Source organism: Staurois parvus, unplaced genomic scaffold (genome assembly GCF_062004578.1).
Source record: "Staurois parvus isolate SC_StPar_1 unplaced genomic scaffold, SC_StPar_1.0 ptg002924l, whole genome shotgun sequence".
Classification (NCBI taxonomy): domain Eukaryota; kingdom Metazoa; phylum Chordata; class Amphibia; order Anura; family Ranidae; genus Staurois; species Staurois parvus.
The window spans coordinates 75113-90831 of record NW_028320720.1 but is presented as its reverse complement, the minus strand read 5'-3'; the positions used below and the strand labels follow the sequence as shown (position 1 = coordinate 90831).

General features: G+C 52.5%; 1 long non-coding RNA gene across 7 annotated transcripts; it reads right to left on the bottom strand.

The window, feature by feature from the left end:
- Window positions 1-8891: 8891 nt before the first annotated feature.
- On the bottom strand, window positions 8892-15647 carry LOC149428917 (uncharacterized). 7 transcript variants are annotated; one of them, XR_016310669.1, is made up of 4 exons: window positions 13960-15647; window positions 11860-13574; window positions 10005-11544; window positions 8892-9724 (listed from the first exon to the last, which is right to left on the bottom strand). It is a non-coding gene; the product is annotated as an uncharacterized LOC149428917 (long non-coding RNA). The 7 variants fall into 7 exon arrangements; XR_016310672.1 differs by having other exon boundaries at window positions 10005-11369; window positions 12000-13574; XR_016310670.1 differs by having other exon boundaries at window positions 10005-12244; window positions 12385-13574.
- Window positions 15648-15719: the final 72 nt, after the last annotated feature.

Genomic DNA, 15719 nt, shown 5'->3' with positions numbered 1-15719 from the left:
ATCCATGTAGATTGTAGTACCATGTACGGAGCCCCCGATCCCATCCTCATCGTACACCCCTCACAGTCCTGGACATGATCCATGTAGATTGTAGTACCATGTATGGAGCCCCCGATCCCATCCTCATCGTACACTCCGCACGATCCTGGACATGATCCATGTAGATTGTAGTACCATGTACGGAGCCCCCGATCCCATCCTCATCGTACACCCCTCACAGTCCTGGACATGATCCATGTAGATTGTAGTACCATGTACGGAGCCCCCGATCCCACCCTCATCGTACACTCCGCACGATCCTGGACATGATCCATGTAGATTGTAGTACCATGTACGGAGCCCTCCCGATCCCATCCTCATCGTACACTCCGCACGATCCTGGACATGATCCATGTAGATTGTAGTACCATGTACGTAGCCCCCGATCCCACCCTCATCGTACACTCCGCACGATCCTGGACATGATCCATGTAGATTGTAGTACCATGTACGGAGCCCCCACGATCCCACCTTCATCGTACCGTAAAAGAGTCTATGTAGAGACAGAGAACTTGTAGATGTATATAAGAGGGAGGACACATGCATACACATTCAAACATACAGACAATGACACATTGATAGACACAGACAATTTTTGGGGTACAGTTGCTGTAATTGTTTCATATAATAGTGATGTAATAAGTGATCAGGAAGACACTGTCTGCTGACAGGTGATCTGGAAAACAGAATATATTTGTCTTATAATATGGCATAAGGCGGCATGGCGGTACTCAGGACCTTCTCCTGAGGAATGGCGGTACTCAGGACCTTCTCCTGAGCAATGGCGGTACTCAGGACCTTCTCCTGAGGAATGGCGATACTCAGGACCTTCTCCTGAGCAATGGCGGTACTCAGGACCTTCTCCTGAGGAATGGCGATACTCAGGACCTTCTCCTGAGGAATGGCGGTACTCAGGACCTTCTCCTGAGGAATGGCGATACTCAGGACCTTCTCCTGAGGAATGGCGGTACTCAGGACCTTCTCCTGAGCAATGGCGGTACTCAGGACCTTCTCCTGAGCAATGGCGGTACTCAGGACCTTCTCCTGAGGAATGGCGATACTCAGGACCTTCTCCTGAGGAATGGCGATACTCAGGACCTTCTCCTGAGGAATGGCGGTACTCAGGACCTTCTCCTGAGGAATGGCGGTACTCAGGACCTTCTCCTGAGCAATGGCGGTACTCAGGACCTTCTCCTGAGGAATGGCGATACTCAGGACCTTCTCCTGAGCAATGGCGGTACTCAGGACCTTCTCCTGAGGAATGGCGATACTCAGGACCTTCTCCTAAATAATGGCGGTACTCAGGACCTTCTCCTGAGGAATGGCGGTACTCAGGACCTTCTCCTGAGCAATGGCGGTACTCAGGACCTTCTCCTGAGGAATGGCGATACTCAGGACCTTCTCCTGAGGAATGGCGGTACTCAGGACCTTCTCCTGAGGAATGGCGGTACTCAGGACCTTCTCCTGAGGAATGGCGGTACTCAGGACCTTCTCCTGAGGAATGGCGGTACTCAGGACCTTCTCCTGTGGCACAGGCGGGGTGGTGGAGGAAAGCAGAAAGTACAGGCGGGGGGTGGCCGGGTGGCCACCGCAAGGACCCTAAATTGGGCAACTGCACCCAGTTCCACTCCGCATTGCAGGTCATCCCTGACCCCTGGGAAGGTGGTTGGGGCGTTCTCAAGCCAACTAGCTTTCCCGTGAATTCAGGCAAGCCACATGGGGTAGTGAAGGCTGGCTCGTCCTGAGCCTCCTAGGTTGGAGATGGTGGCCCATACAAATTTCTGCCTCTAAGGAGAACGCTACTGTCTTTGTTTGAACCTCTGTATAACCGGCCTGCGGTGACTGTGTTATACAGACGATTACCTCAACCATTATAGTGTTATAACTGATATCGCAGAGTTTCCTCTTTCTCTGTACAAAAAGGAGGTGGTGACAGTGTGAAGGGTTAATTGCATAATTAACCTGACCCAGTAACAATCGGTCAGGCTGCCGGTACATCGATTGTGGTTGAATTAGCTGGAAAATCGTTGTGCAGGGTGCAGCTGGGTGTGGCATTGTTACGCACGTGACATCGTGGTTTTAGATCGGCTGGTCCTTCGGTCGCGAGTTTGGTGAGAAGGGCTTGGTTCTGATGCCGCGATCGTGACACCGGACAGTGGGATGACTGGGGCTATACCGGACACTGGGACTATACCGGACACTGGGAAAACTGGTGCTATAATAGACACTGGAATGACTGGGGCTATATCGGAAACTGGGAAGACTGGGGCTATACCGGACACTGGGAAGACTGGGGCTATACCGGACACTGGGAAGACTGGGGCTATATAGGAAACTGGGAAGACTGGGGCTATACCGGACACTGGGAAGACTGGGGCTATACCGGACACTGGGAAGACTGGGGCTATACTGGACACTGGGAAGTCTGGGGCTATACCGGACACTGGGAAAACTGGTGCTATAATAGACACTGGAAAGACTGGGGCTATATAGGAAACTGGGAAGACTGGGGCTATACTGGACACTGGGAAGTCTGGGGCTATACCGGACACTGGGACTATACCGGACACTGGGATTATACCGGACACTGGGATGACGGGTGCTATAATGGACACTGGAATGACTGGGGCTATACCGGACACTGGGACTATGCCGGACACTGGGAAGACTGGTGCTATAATGGACACTGGAATGACTGGGGCTATACCGGACACTGGGACTATGCCGGACACTGGGAAGACTGGTGCTATACCGGACACTGGGACTATGCCGGATACTGGGAAGACTGGTGCTATAATGGACACTGGAATGACTGGGGCTATACCGGACACTGGGACTATACCGGACACTGGGAAAACTGGTGCTATAATAGACACTGGAATGACTGGGGCTATATCGGAAACTGGGAAGACTGGGGCTATACCGGACACTGGGAAGACTGGGGCTATACCGGACACTGGGACTATACCGGACACTGGGAAAACTGGTGCTATAATAGACACTGGAATGACTGGGGCTATATAGGAAACTGGGAAGACTGGGGCTATACCGGACACTGGGAAGACTGGGGCTATACCGGACACTGGGAAGACTGGGGCTATAATGGACACTGGGAAGTCTGGGGCTATACCGGACACTGGGATTATACCGGACACTGGGATGACGGGTGCTATAATGGACACTGGAATGACTGGGGCTATACCGGACACTGGGACTATGCCGGACACTGGGAAGACTGATGCTATAATGGACACTGGAATGACTGGGGCTATACCGGACACTGGGACTATGCCGGACACTGGGAAGACTGGTGCTATAATGGACACTGGAATGACTGGGGCTATATCGGAAACTGGAAAGACTGGGGCTATACCGGACACTGGGAAGTCTGGGGCTATACTGGACACTGGGAAGTCTGGGGCTATACCGGACACTGGGAAGTCTGGGGCTATACCGGACACTGGGAAGTCTGGGGCTATACCGGACACTGGGAAGTCTGGGGCTATACCGGACACTGGGAAGTCTGGGGCTATACCGGACACTGGGAAGTCTGGGGCTATACCGGACACTGGGAAGTCTGGGGCTATACCGGACACTGGGAAGACTGGGGCTATACCGGACACTGGGAAGACTGGGGCTAAAGCGGACACTGGGGTGACTGGGGCTATACCGGACACTGGGATGACTGGGGCTATACCGGACACTGGGATGACTGGGGCTATACCGGACACTGGGATGACTGGGGCTATACTGGACACTGGGATGACTGGGGCTATACCGGACACTGGGAAGACTGTGACTATACCAGACACTGGAATGACTGGGACTATGCCAGACACTGGAACTATACCGGACACTTGGACGGCTAGGACTATAACGGACACTGGGACTATACTGAACACTGGGACTATACTGGACACTGGGACGACTGGGACAATACTGGACACTGGGAAGGCTGGGACTATACTGGACAATGGGAAGGCTGGGACAATACTGGACACTGGTAAGGCTGGGACTATAATGGACACTGGGAAGGCTGGGAGTATATTGGACACTGGGACTATACTGGACACTGGGAAGGCTGGGACTATACCGGACACTGGGACTATACTGGACACTGGGAAGGCTGGGACTATACCGGACACTGGGACTATACTGGACACTGGGAAGGCTGGGACTATACCGGACACTGGGACTATACTGGACACTGGGAAGGCTGGGACTATACCGGACACTGGGACTATACTGGACACTGGGAAGGCTGGGAGTATATTGGACACTGGGACTATACTGGACACTGGGAAGGCTGGGACTATACCGGACACTGGGACTATACTAGACACTGGGAAGGCTGGGACTATATCGGAGACTGGGACTATACTGGACACTGGGAAGACTGGGGCTATACCGGAAACTGGCTGTGTCCTGCTATCTGGGCAATGAGATTGCTGGGACTTGTGGTGTGGTGCTGACATGATCATTGCTGGCATTGGATTACCAGGCAACACCTCTGGATTGGATTCCTATTTTGTGAATTGGTGGAACGTGGCCCTAATAAGCACTGACACAGGTCCTGAGGATGATGCAATGCACAGAAGGCATGGAGTTTAACCACAAGCCTACTGGGCACTGTCACCCCCTTCCTGCCTACAGGGCACCGTCACCCCCTTCCTGCCTACAGGGCACCGTCACCCCCTTCCTGCCAACAGGGCACCGTCACCCCCTTCCTGCCTACAGGACACCGTCACCCTCTTCCTGCCTACAGCGCACCGTCACCCCCTTCCTGCCAACAGGGCACCGTCACCCCCTTCCTGCCTACAGGACACCGTCACCCCCTTCCTGCCTACAGGACACCGTCACCCCCTTCCTGCCTACCGGGCACTTCTACCCCCTTCCTGCCTACCGGGCACTGTCACCCCCTTCCTGCCTACAGGGCACTTCTACCCCCTTCCTGCCTACAGGGCACTTCTGCCCCCTTCCTGCCTACCGGGCACTTCTGCCCCCTTCGTGCCTACAGGACACTTCTGCCCCCTTCCTGCCTACCGGGCACTTCTACCCCCTTCCTGCCTACAGGGCACTTCTACCCCCTTCCTGCCTACAGGGCACTTCTACCCCCTTCCTGCCTACAGGGCACTGTCACACCCTTCCTGCCTACAGGGCACTTCTACCCCCTTCCTGCCTACCGGGCACTGTCACCCCCTTCCTGCCTACAGGACACTTCTACCCCCTTCCTGCCTACCGGACACTTCTACCCCCTTCCTGCCTACAGGGCACTTCTACCCCCTTCCTGCCTACCGGGCACTGTCACCTCCTCCCTGCCTACCGGGCACTTCTACCCCCTTCCTGCCTACCGGGCACTGTCACCCCCTTCCTGCCTACAGGACACTTCTACCCCCTTCCTGCCTACCGGACACTTCTACCCCCTTCCTGCCTACAGGGCACTTCTACCCCCTTCCTGCCTACCGGGCACTTCTAACCCCTTCCTGCCTACAGGACACTTCTACCCCCTCCCTGCCTACCGGGCACTTCTACCCCCTTCCTGCCTACAGGGCACTGTCACCTCCTCCCTGCCTACCGGGCACTTCTACCCCCTTCCTGCCTACAGAGCACTTCTACCCCCTTCCTGCCTACCGGGCACTTCTAACCCCTTCCTGCCTACAGGACACTTCTACCCCCTCCCTGCCTACAGGACACTTCTACCCCCTTCCTGCCTACTGGGCACTTCTACCCCCTTCCTGCCTACCGGACACTTCTACCCCCTTCCTGCCTACTGGGCACTTCTACCCCCTTCCTGCCTACCGGGCACTGTCACCCCCTTCCTGCCCAGGCCAATTTCCAGCTTTCAGTGCTGTCACACTTTGAATGACAATTGCACGGTCATGCAACACTGTACACATATAAAATTTTAATAATTTCTTTGTGACAGATAGAGCTTTCTTTTGGTGGTATTTCATCACCTCGGGGTTTCTTATTTTTTCTTAAACAAACCAAAAACTAGTTTTTGTTTTAAAATGTTGTAAATAAATGATTTTTCTCCTTCACTGATGTGCACTAATGAGGCTGCACTGATAGGTGGCACTGATGGGCATTACTGATGGGCACTGAAAGGCAGCACTCATATCGCACTGACAGGCAGCACTGACTTGCACTGAAAGGTGGCACTGAAAGGCAGCTCAGATGGGCACTGATGTGGCACTGAAATGTGGCACTTATGGGCACTGGCAGGTGGCATGGATGAGCACTGAGAGCTGGCACTGATGGACACTGACAGGTGGCGCTGCTGGGGCTACACTGATCATCAGAACACACTGATCATCAGTGCTCTGTGTACATGTCCCCTCCGAGGAATGCCGATTACCGGCTCTCCTCTCCTCTGTCAATGTGACAGCTTGTGGGGAGAGAAATGCATATAACCGGCATTTCCCTATTTACATGTGATCAGCTGTGATTGGACACAGCTGATCACATGACTGAGCCGCCATCTTCGGCTCTTTCCATGGATCGGTGATCCGCTGTGTCTGAGGTACACAGTGCACTGCCGATCCCCGTACGCTCCAGGAGCCGCGCATGCATGGTGAGAATGGGAGGATGTCATATGACATCCTCCCAGAATGAGAGAACTGCCTTGTGCCCCTAATTGTACAATATGGCGGACAGGAGGCAGTTAATGACCACCTTCATCAGCCCCAGGGCCTGAGCAATTATATGTGTGTGGGGATAAAGGGAGGAGGCAGCAACTGTGCACTGAAGTCCCTCCCCCCCCCTCGAGAAAGTACCCCACACACTGGGCCCTGTGTGCTCCCAGGTCTGCGGGGACACACACTCGCTGACATCGAAGATGGCTACTAAATATTCCACGCTCAACTGTTAGTGGGATTATAACAAAGTGGAAGCCACTGGGAACAACAGCCACTCAGCCACCAAGTGGTAGGCCACGTCACATGACAGGGCGGGGTCAGCGCATGCTGAAGCGCACAGTGCGCAGAAGTCGCCAACTGTCTGCAGAGTCAATAGCTAAAGTCCTCCAAACTTGGTGTGGCCTTCAGATGAGCCCAACAACAGTGCGTAGAGAGCTTCATGGAATGGGTTTCCATGGCCGAGCAGCTGCATCCAAGCCTTCCATCACCAAGTGCAATGCAAAGCGTCAGATGCCGGGGTGTAAAGCACGCCGCCACTGGACTCTAGAGCAGAGGAGACATGTTCTCTGGAGTGACCAATCACACTTCTCTGTCTGGCAATCCGATGGACGTGTCTTGGTTTGGCGGTGGCCAGGAGAACAGTACATGCCTGACTGCATTGTGCCAAGTGTAAAGTTTGGTGGAGGGGGGATTATGGTGTGGGGTTGTTTTTCAGGGGTTGGGCTTGGCCCCCTAGTTCCAGTGAAGGGAACTCTTAAGGCGACATTTTGGACCATTTCATGCCCCCAACTTTGTGGGAGGAGTTTGGGGATGGCTCCTTCCTGTTCCAACATGACTGCCCACCAGTTCACAAAGCAAGGTCCATAAAGACATGGAGGAGCCAGTTTGGGGTGGAGGAACTTGACTGTCCTGCACAGAGTCCTGACCTCAAAACCATAGAACACCTTTGGGATGAATTAGAGCAGAGACTGCGAGCCAGGCCTCCTCCCCCGACATCAGTGCCTCTCCCCCGACATCAGTGCCTGACCTGACAAATGTGCTTCTGGAAGAATGGTCCAACCTTCCCATAGACACCCTCCTAAACCTTGTGGACGGCCTTCCCAGAAGAGTTGAAGCTGTTATAGCTGCAAAGGGCGGGGCCAACTCAATATTGAACCCTACGGACCAAGACTGGGGGGCCATTAAATGTCATGTGGAAAGGGCGGGGCCAACTCAATATTGAACCCTACACAGACTAAGACTGGGGGGCCATTAAAGGTCATGTGTGTGGAAAGGGCGGGGCCAACTCAATATTGAATCCTACGGACTAAGACTGGGGGCAATTAAAGGTTGTGCGTGGAAAGGGCGGGGCCAACTCAATATTGAACCCTGCGGACTAGGACTGGGAGGCCATTAAAGGTCATGTGCGTGGAAAGGGCGGGGCCAACTCAATATTGAACCCTACGGACTAGGACTGGGAGGCCATTAAAGGTCATGTGCGTGGAAAGGGCGGGGCCAACTTAATATTGAACCCTACGGACTAAGACTGGGAGGCCATTAAAGGTCATGTGCGTGGAAAAGGCGGGGCCAACTCAATATTGAACCCTGCGGACTAAGACTGGGGGGCCATTAAAGGTCATGTGCGTGGAAAGGGCGGGGCAAACTCAATATTGAACCCTACGGACTAAGACTGGGAGGCCATTAAAGGTCATGTGCGTGGAAAGGGCGGGGCCAACTCAATATTGAACCCTACGGACTAAGACTGGGGGGCCATTAAAGGTCATGTGCGTGGAAAGGGCGGGGCCAACTCAATATTGAACCCTACAGACTAAGACTGGAAGGCCATTAAAGGTCATGTGTGTGGAAAAGGCGGTGGTCAATACTTGGGGCAATATAGTGTAGCTCACATAGCCATGTGTGTTCTGCTCTGGAGACAGTACTCCATGCTAGAGTCAGGAGGTTCTGTGTTTAGAGGACTGAGAAGGCAGGGGCCCCAATACTTTTGGCAATATAGAGTATGTGTATACAAGAGAGAGAAGTGTGAAGGCTGCTGTGTGACTCTTGCAGCCAGATGATGTACATGGGAAGTCATTAGAGGTTTCATGTTCTTCTATCACATGGTTCCCAGCACAAGTCAGTTCTCTGGCCCGGCTTCTGTAATGCAGTACAAAATGTACCCAATAGGTGGCAGCAAAGTTATTTCTACTATTTATAAAAAAGCAGCCAAAGCCAGCATTCCTTTTTCCTGATTTATTAGTAAAATCTATGTTGCATCTGTCACTCCTGAATGATCCAGACCATCACTGAATTGTAACTTCTAGAGTGATCCAGACCTTCCTGGGACTGTAACTTGCGGAGTGATCCAGACCTTCCTGGGACTGTAACTTGCGGAGTGATCCAGACCTTCCTGGGACTGTAACTTGCGGAGTGATCCAGACCTTCCTGGGACTGTAACTTGCGGAGTGATCCAGACCTTCCTGAGACTGTAACTTGCGGAGTGATCCAGACCTTCCTGGGACTGTAACTTGCGGAGTGATCCAGACCTTCCTGGGACTGTAACTTCTAGAGTGATCCAGAGTTTCCTGGGACTGTAACTTGCGGAGTTATCCAGACCTTCCTGGGACTGTAACTTGCGGAGTTATCCAGACCTTCCTGGGACTGTAACTTGCGGAGTTATCCAGACCTTCCTGGGACTGTAACTTGCGGAGTGATCCAGACCTTCCTGGGACTGTAACTTCTAGAGTGATCCAGACCTTCCTGGGACTGTAACTTGCGGAGTTATCCAGACCTTCCTGGGAATGTAACTTGCGGAGTGATCCAGACCTTCCTGGGACTGTAACTTGCGGAGTGATCCAGACCTTCCTGGGACTGTAACTTCTAGAGTGATCCAGACCTTCCTGGGACTGTAACTTGCGGAGTGATCCAGACCTTCCTGGGACTGTAACTTGCGGAGTGATCCAGACCTTCCTGGGACTGTAACTTGCGGAGTGATCCAGACCTTCCTGGGACTGTAACTTGCGGAGTGATCCAGACCTTCCTGGGACTGTAACTTGCGGAGTGATCCAGACCTTCCTGGGACTGTAACTTCTAGAGTGATCCAGACCTTCCTGGGACTGTAACTTGCGGAGTTATCCAGACCTTCCTGGGACTGTAACTTGCGGAGTGATCCAGACCTTCCTGGGACTGTAACTTGCGGAGTGATCCAGACATTCCTGGGACTGTAACTTGCGGAGTGATCCAGACCTGCGTGGGACTGTAACTTCTAGAGTGATCCAGACCTTCCTGGGACTGTAACTTCTAGAGTGATCCAGACCTTCCTGGGACTGTAACTTGCGGAGTGATCCAGACCTTCCTGAGACTGTAACTTGCGGAGTGATCCAGACCTTCCTGGGACTGTAACTTCTAGAATGATCCAGACCTTCCTGGGACTGTAACTTCTAGAGTGATCCAGACCTTCCTGAGACTGTAACTTGCGGAGTGATCAATACCTTCCTGGGACTGTAACTTCTAGAGTGATCCAGACCTTCCTGGGACTGTAACTTCTAGAGTGATCCAGACCTTCCTGAGACTGTAACTTGCGGAGTGATCAAGACCTTCCTGGGACTGTAACTTCTAGAGTGATCCAGACCTTCCTGGGACTGTAACTTCTAGAGTGATCCAGACCTTCCTGGGACTGTAACTTGCGGAGTGATCCAGACCTTCCTGGGACTGTAACTTGCGGAGTGATCCAGACCTTCCTGGGACTGTAACTTGCGGAGTGATCCAGACCTTCCTGAGACTGTAACTTGCGGAGTGATCCAGACCTTCCTGGGACTGTAACTTGCGGAGTGATCCAGACCTGCGTGGGACTGTAACTTCTAGAGTGATCCAGACCTTCCTGGGACTGTAACTTCTAGAGTGATCCAGACCTTCCTGGGACTGTAACTTGCGGAGTGATCCAAACCTTCCTGGGACTGTAACTTGCGGAGTGATCCAGACCTTCCTGGGACTGTAACTTGCGGAGTGATCCAGACCTTCCTGGGACTGTAACTTGCGGAGTGATCCAGACCTGAGTGGGACTGTAACTTCTAGAGTGATCCAGACCTTCCTGGGACTGTAACTTGCGGAGTGATCCAGACCTTCTTGGGACTGTAACTTCTAGAGTGATCCAGACCTTCCTGGGACTGTAACTTGCGGAGTGATCCAAACCTTCCTGGGACTGTAACTTGCGGAGTGATCCAGACCTTCCTGGGACTGTAACTTGCGGAGTGATCCAGACCTGAGTGGGACTGTAACTTGCGGAGTGATCCAGACCTGAGTGGGACTGTAACTTCTAGAGTGATCCAGACCTTCCTGGGACTGTAACTTGCGGAGTGATCCAGACCTTCTTGGGACTGTAACTTGAGGAGTGATCCAGACCTGCGTGGGACTGTAACTTCTAGAGTGATCCAGACCTTCCTGGGACTGTAACTTCTAGAGTGATCCAGACCTTCCTGGGACTGTAACTTCTAGAGTGATCCAGACCTTCCTGGGACTGTAACTTCTAGAGTGATCCAGACCTTCCTGGGACTGTAACTTGCGGAGTGATCCAGACCTTCCTGGGACTGTAACTTGCGGAGTGATCCAGACCTTCCTGGGACTGTAACTTGCGGAGTGATCCAGACCTTCCTGAGACTGTAACTTGCGGAGTGATCCAGACCTTCCTGGGACTGTAACTTGCGGAGTGATCCAGACCTGCGTGGGACTGTAACTTCTAGAGTGATTCAGACCTTCCTGGGACTGTAACTTGCGGAGTGATCCAAACCTTCCTGGGACTGTAACTTGCGGAGTGATCCAAACCTTCCTGGGACTGTAACTTGCGGAGTGATCCAGACCTTCCTGGGACTGTAACTTGCGGAGTGATCCAGACCTTCCTGGGACTGTAACTTCTGGAGTGATCCAGACCTTCCTGGGACTGTAACTTCTAGAGTGATCCAGACCTTCCTGGGACTGTAACTTCTAGAGTGATCCAGACCTTCCTGGGACTGTAACTTCTGGAGTGATCCAGACCTTCCTGGGACTGTAACTTCTGGAGTGATCCAGACCTTCCTGGGACTGTAACTTCTAGAGTGATCCAGACCTTCCTGGGACTGTAACTTCTAGAGTGATCCAAACCTTCCTGGGACTGTAACTTCTAGAGTGATCCAGACCTTCCTGGGACTGTAACTTGCGGAGTGATCCAGACCTTCCTGGGACTGTAACTTGCGGAGTGATCCAGACCTGAGTGGGACTGTAACTTCTAGAGTGATCCAGACCTTCCTGGGACTGTAACTTGCGGAGTGATCCAGACCTTCTTGGGACTGTAACTTGAGGAGTGATCCAGACCTGCGTGGGACTGTAACTTCTAGAGTGATCCAGACCTTCCTGGGACTGTAACTTCTAGAGTGATCCAGACCTTCCTGGGACTGTAACTTCTAGAGTGATCCAGACCTTCCTGGGACTGTAACTTGCGGAGTGATCCAGACCTTCCTGGGACTGTAACTTGCGGAGTGATCCAGACCTTCCTGAGACTGTAACTTGCGGAGTGATCCAGACCTTCCTGGGACTGTAACTTGCGGAGTGATCCAGACCTGCGTGGGACTGTAACTTCTAGAGTGATCCAGACCTTCCTGGGACTGTAACTTCTAGAGTGATCCAGACCTTCCTGGGACTGTAACTTGCGGAGTGATCCAAACCTTCCTGGGACTGTAACTTGCGGAGTGATCCAGACCTTCCTGGGACTGTAACTTCTAGAGTGATCCAGACCTTCCTGGGACTGTAACTTCTAGAGTGATCCAGACCTTCCTGGGACTGTAACTTCTGGAGTGATCCAGACCTTCCTGGGACTGTAACTTCTGGAGTGATCCAGACCTTCCTGGGACTGTAACTTCTAGAGTGATCCAGACCTTCCTGGGACTGTAACTTCTAGAGTGATCCAGACCTTCCTGGGACTGTAACTTCTAGAGTGATCCAGACCTTCCTGGGACTGTAACTTGCGGAGTGATCCAGACCTGCGTGGGACTGTAACTTCTAGAGTGACCCAGACCTTCCTGGGACTGTAACTTCTAGAGTGATCCAGACCTTCCTGGGACTGTAACTTCTAGAGTGACCCAGACCTTCCTGGGACTGTAACTTCTAGAGTGATCCAGACCTTCCTGGGACTGTAACTTCTAGAGTGATCCAGACCTTCCTGGGACTGTAACTTGCGGAGTGATCCAAACCTTCCTGGGACTGTAACTTGCGGAGTGATCCAGACCTTCCTGGGACTGTAACTTGCGGAGTGATCCAGACCTTCCTGGGACTGTAACTTGCGGAGTGATCCAGACCTGAGTGGGACTGTAACTTCTAGAGTGATCCAGACCTTCCTGGGACTGTAACTTGCGGAGTGATCCAGACCTTCTTGGGACTGTAACTTGAGGAGTGATCCAGACCTGCGTGGGACTGTAACTTCTAGAGTGATCCAGACCTTCCTGGGACTGTAACTTCTAGAGTGATCAAGACCTTCCTGGGACTGTAACTTCTAGAGTGATCCAGACCTTCCTGGGACTGTAACTTCTAGAGTGATCCAGACCTTCCTGGGACTGTAACTTCTAGAGTGATCCAGACCTTCCTGGGACTGTAACTTGCGGAGTGATCCAGACCTTCCTGGGACTGTAACTTGCGGAGTGATCCAGACCTTCCTGGGACTGTAACTTGCGGAGTGATCCAGACCTTCCTGAGACTGTAACTTGCGGAGTGATCCAGACCTTCCTGGGACTGTAACTTGCGGAGTGATCCAGACCTGCGTGGGACTGTAACTTCTAGAGTGATTCAGACCTTCCTGGGACTGTAACTTCTAGAGTGATCCAGACCTTCCTGGGACTGTAACTTGCGGAGTGATCCAAACCTTCCTGGGACTGTAACTTGCGGAGTGATCCAGACCTGAGTGGGACTGTAACTTGCGGAGTGATCCAGACCTTCCTGGGACTGTAACTTCTGGAGTGATCCAGACCTTCCTGGGACTGTAACTTCTGGAGTGATCCAGACCTTCCTGGGACTGTAACTTCTAGAGTGATCCAGACCTTCCTGGGACTGTAACTTCTGGAGTGATCCAGACCTTCCTGGGACTGTAACTTCTGGAGTGATCCAGACCTTCCTGGGACTGTAACTTCTAGAGTGATCCAGACCTTCCTGGGACTGTAACTTCTAGAGTGATCCAGACCTTCCTGGGACTGTAACTTCTAGAGTGATCCAAACCTTCCTGGGACTGTAACTTCTAGAGTGATCCAGACCTTCCTGGGACTGTAACTTCTAGAGTGATCCAGACCTTCCTGGGACTGTAACTTGCGGAGTGATCCAGACCTTCCTGGGACTGTAACTTGCGGAGTGATCCAGACCTGAGTGGGACTGTAACTTCTAGAGTGATCCAGACCTTCCTGGGACTGTAACTTGCGGAGTGATCCAGACCTTCTTGGGACTGTAACTTGAGGAGTGATCCAGACCTGCGTGGGACTGTAACTTCTAGAGTGATCCAGACCTTCCTGGGACTGTAACTTCTAGAGTGATCCAGACCTTCCTGGGACTGTAACTTCTAGAGTGATCCAGACCTTCCTGGGACTGTAACTTCTAGAGTGATCCAGACCTTCCTGGGACTGTAACTTGCGGAGTGATCCAGACCTTCCTGGGACTGTAACTTGCGGAGTGATCCAGACCTTCCTGGGACTGTAACTTGCGGAGTGATCCAGACCTTCCTGAGACTGTAACTTGCGGAGTGATCCAGACCTTCCTGGGACTGTAACTTGCGGAGTGATCCAGACCTGCGTGGGACTGTAACTTCTAGAGTGATCCAGACCTTCCTGGGACTGTAACTTCTAGAGTGATCCAGACCTTCCTGGGACTGTAACTTGCGGAGTGATCCAAACCTTCCTGGGACTGTAACTTGCGGAGTGATCCAGACCTTCCTGGGACTGTAACTTGCGGAGTGATCCAGACCTTCCTGGGACTGTAACTTGCGGAGTGATCCAGACCTGAGTGGGACTGTAACTTCTAGAGTGATCCAGACCTTCCTGGGACTGTAACTTGCGGAGTGATCCAGACCTTCTTGGGACTGTAACTTGAGGAGTGATCCAGACCTGCGTGGGACTGTAACTTCTAGAGTGATCCAGACCTTCCTGGGACTGTAACTTCTGGAGTGATCCAGACCTTCCTGGGACTGTAACTTCTGGAGTGATCCAGACCTTCCTGGGACTGTAACTTCTAGAGTGATCCAGACCTTCCTGGGACTGTAACTTCTAGAGTGATCCAAACCTTCCTGGGACTGTAACTTCTAGAGTGATCCAGACCTTCCTGGGACTGTAACTTCTAGAGTGATCCAGACCTTCCTGGGACTGTAACTTGCGGAGTGATCCAGACCTTCCTGGGACTGTAACTTGCGGAGTGATCCAGACCTGAGTGGGACTGTAACTTCTAGAGTGATCCAGACCTTCCTGGGACTGTAACTTGCGGAGTGATCCAGACCTTCTTGGGACTGTAACTTGAGGAGTGATCCAGACCTGCGTGGGACTGTAACTTCTAGAGTGATCCAGACCTTCCTGGGACTGTAACTTCTAGAGTGATCCAGACCTTCCTGGGACTGTAACTTCTAGAGTGATCCAGACCTTCCTGGGACTGTAACTTGCGGAGTGATCCAGACCTTCCTGGGACTGTAACTTGCGGAGTGATCCAGACCTTCCTGAGACTGTAACTTGCGGAGTGATCCAGACCTTCCTGGGACTGTAACTTGCGGAGTGATCCAGACCTGCGTGGGACTGTAACTTCTAGAGTGATCCAGACCTTCCTGGGACTGTAACTTCTAGAGTGATCCAGACCTTCCTGGGACTGTAACTTGCGGAGTGATCCAAACCTTCCTGGGACTGTAACTTGCGGAGTGATCCAGACCTTCCTGGGACTGTAACTTCTAGAGTGATCCAGACCTTCCTGGGACTGTAACTTCTAGAGTGATCCAGACCTTCCTGGGACTGTAACTTCTGGAGTGATCCAGACCTTCCTGGGACTGTAACTTCTGGAGTGATCCAGACCTTCCTGGGA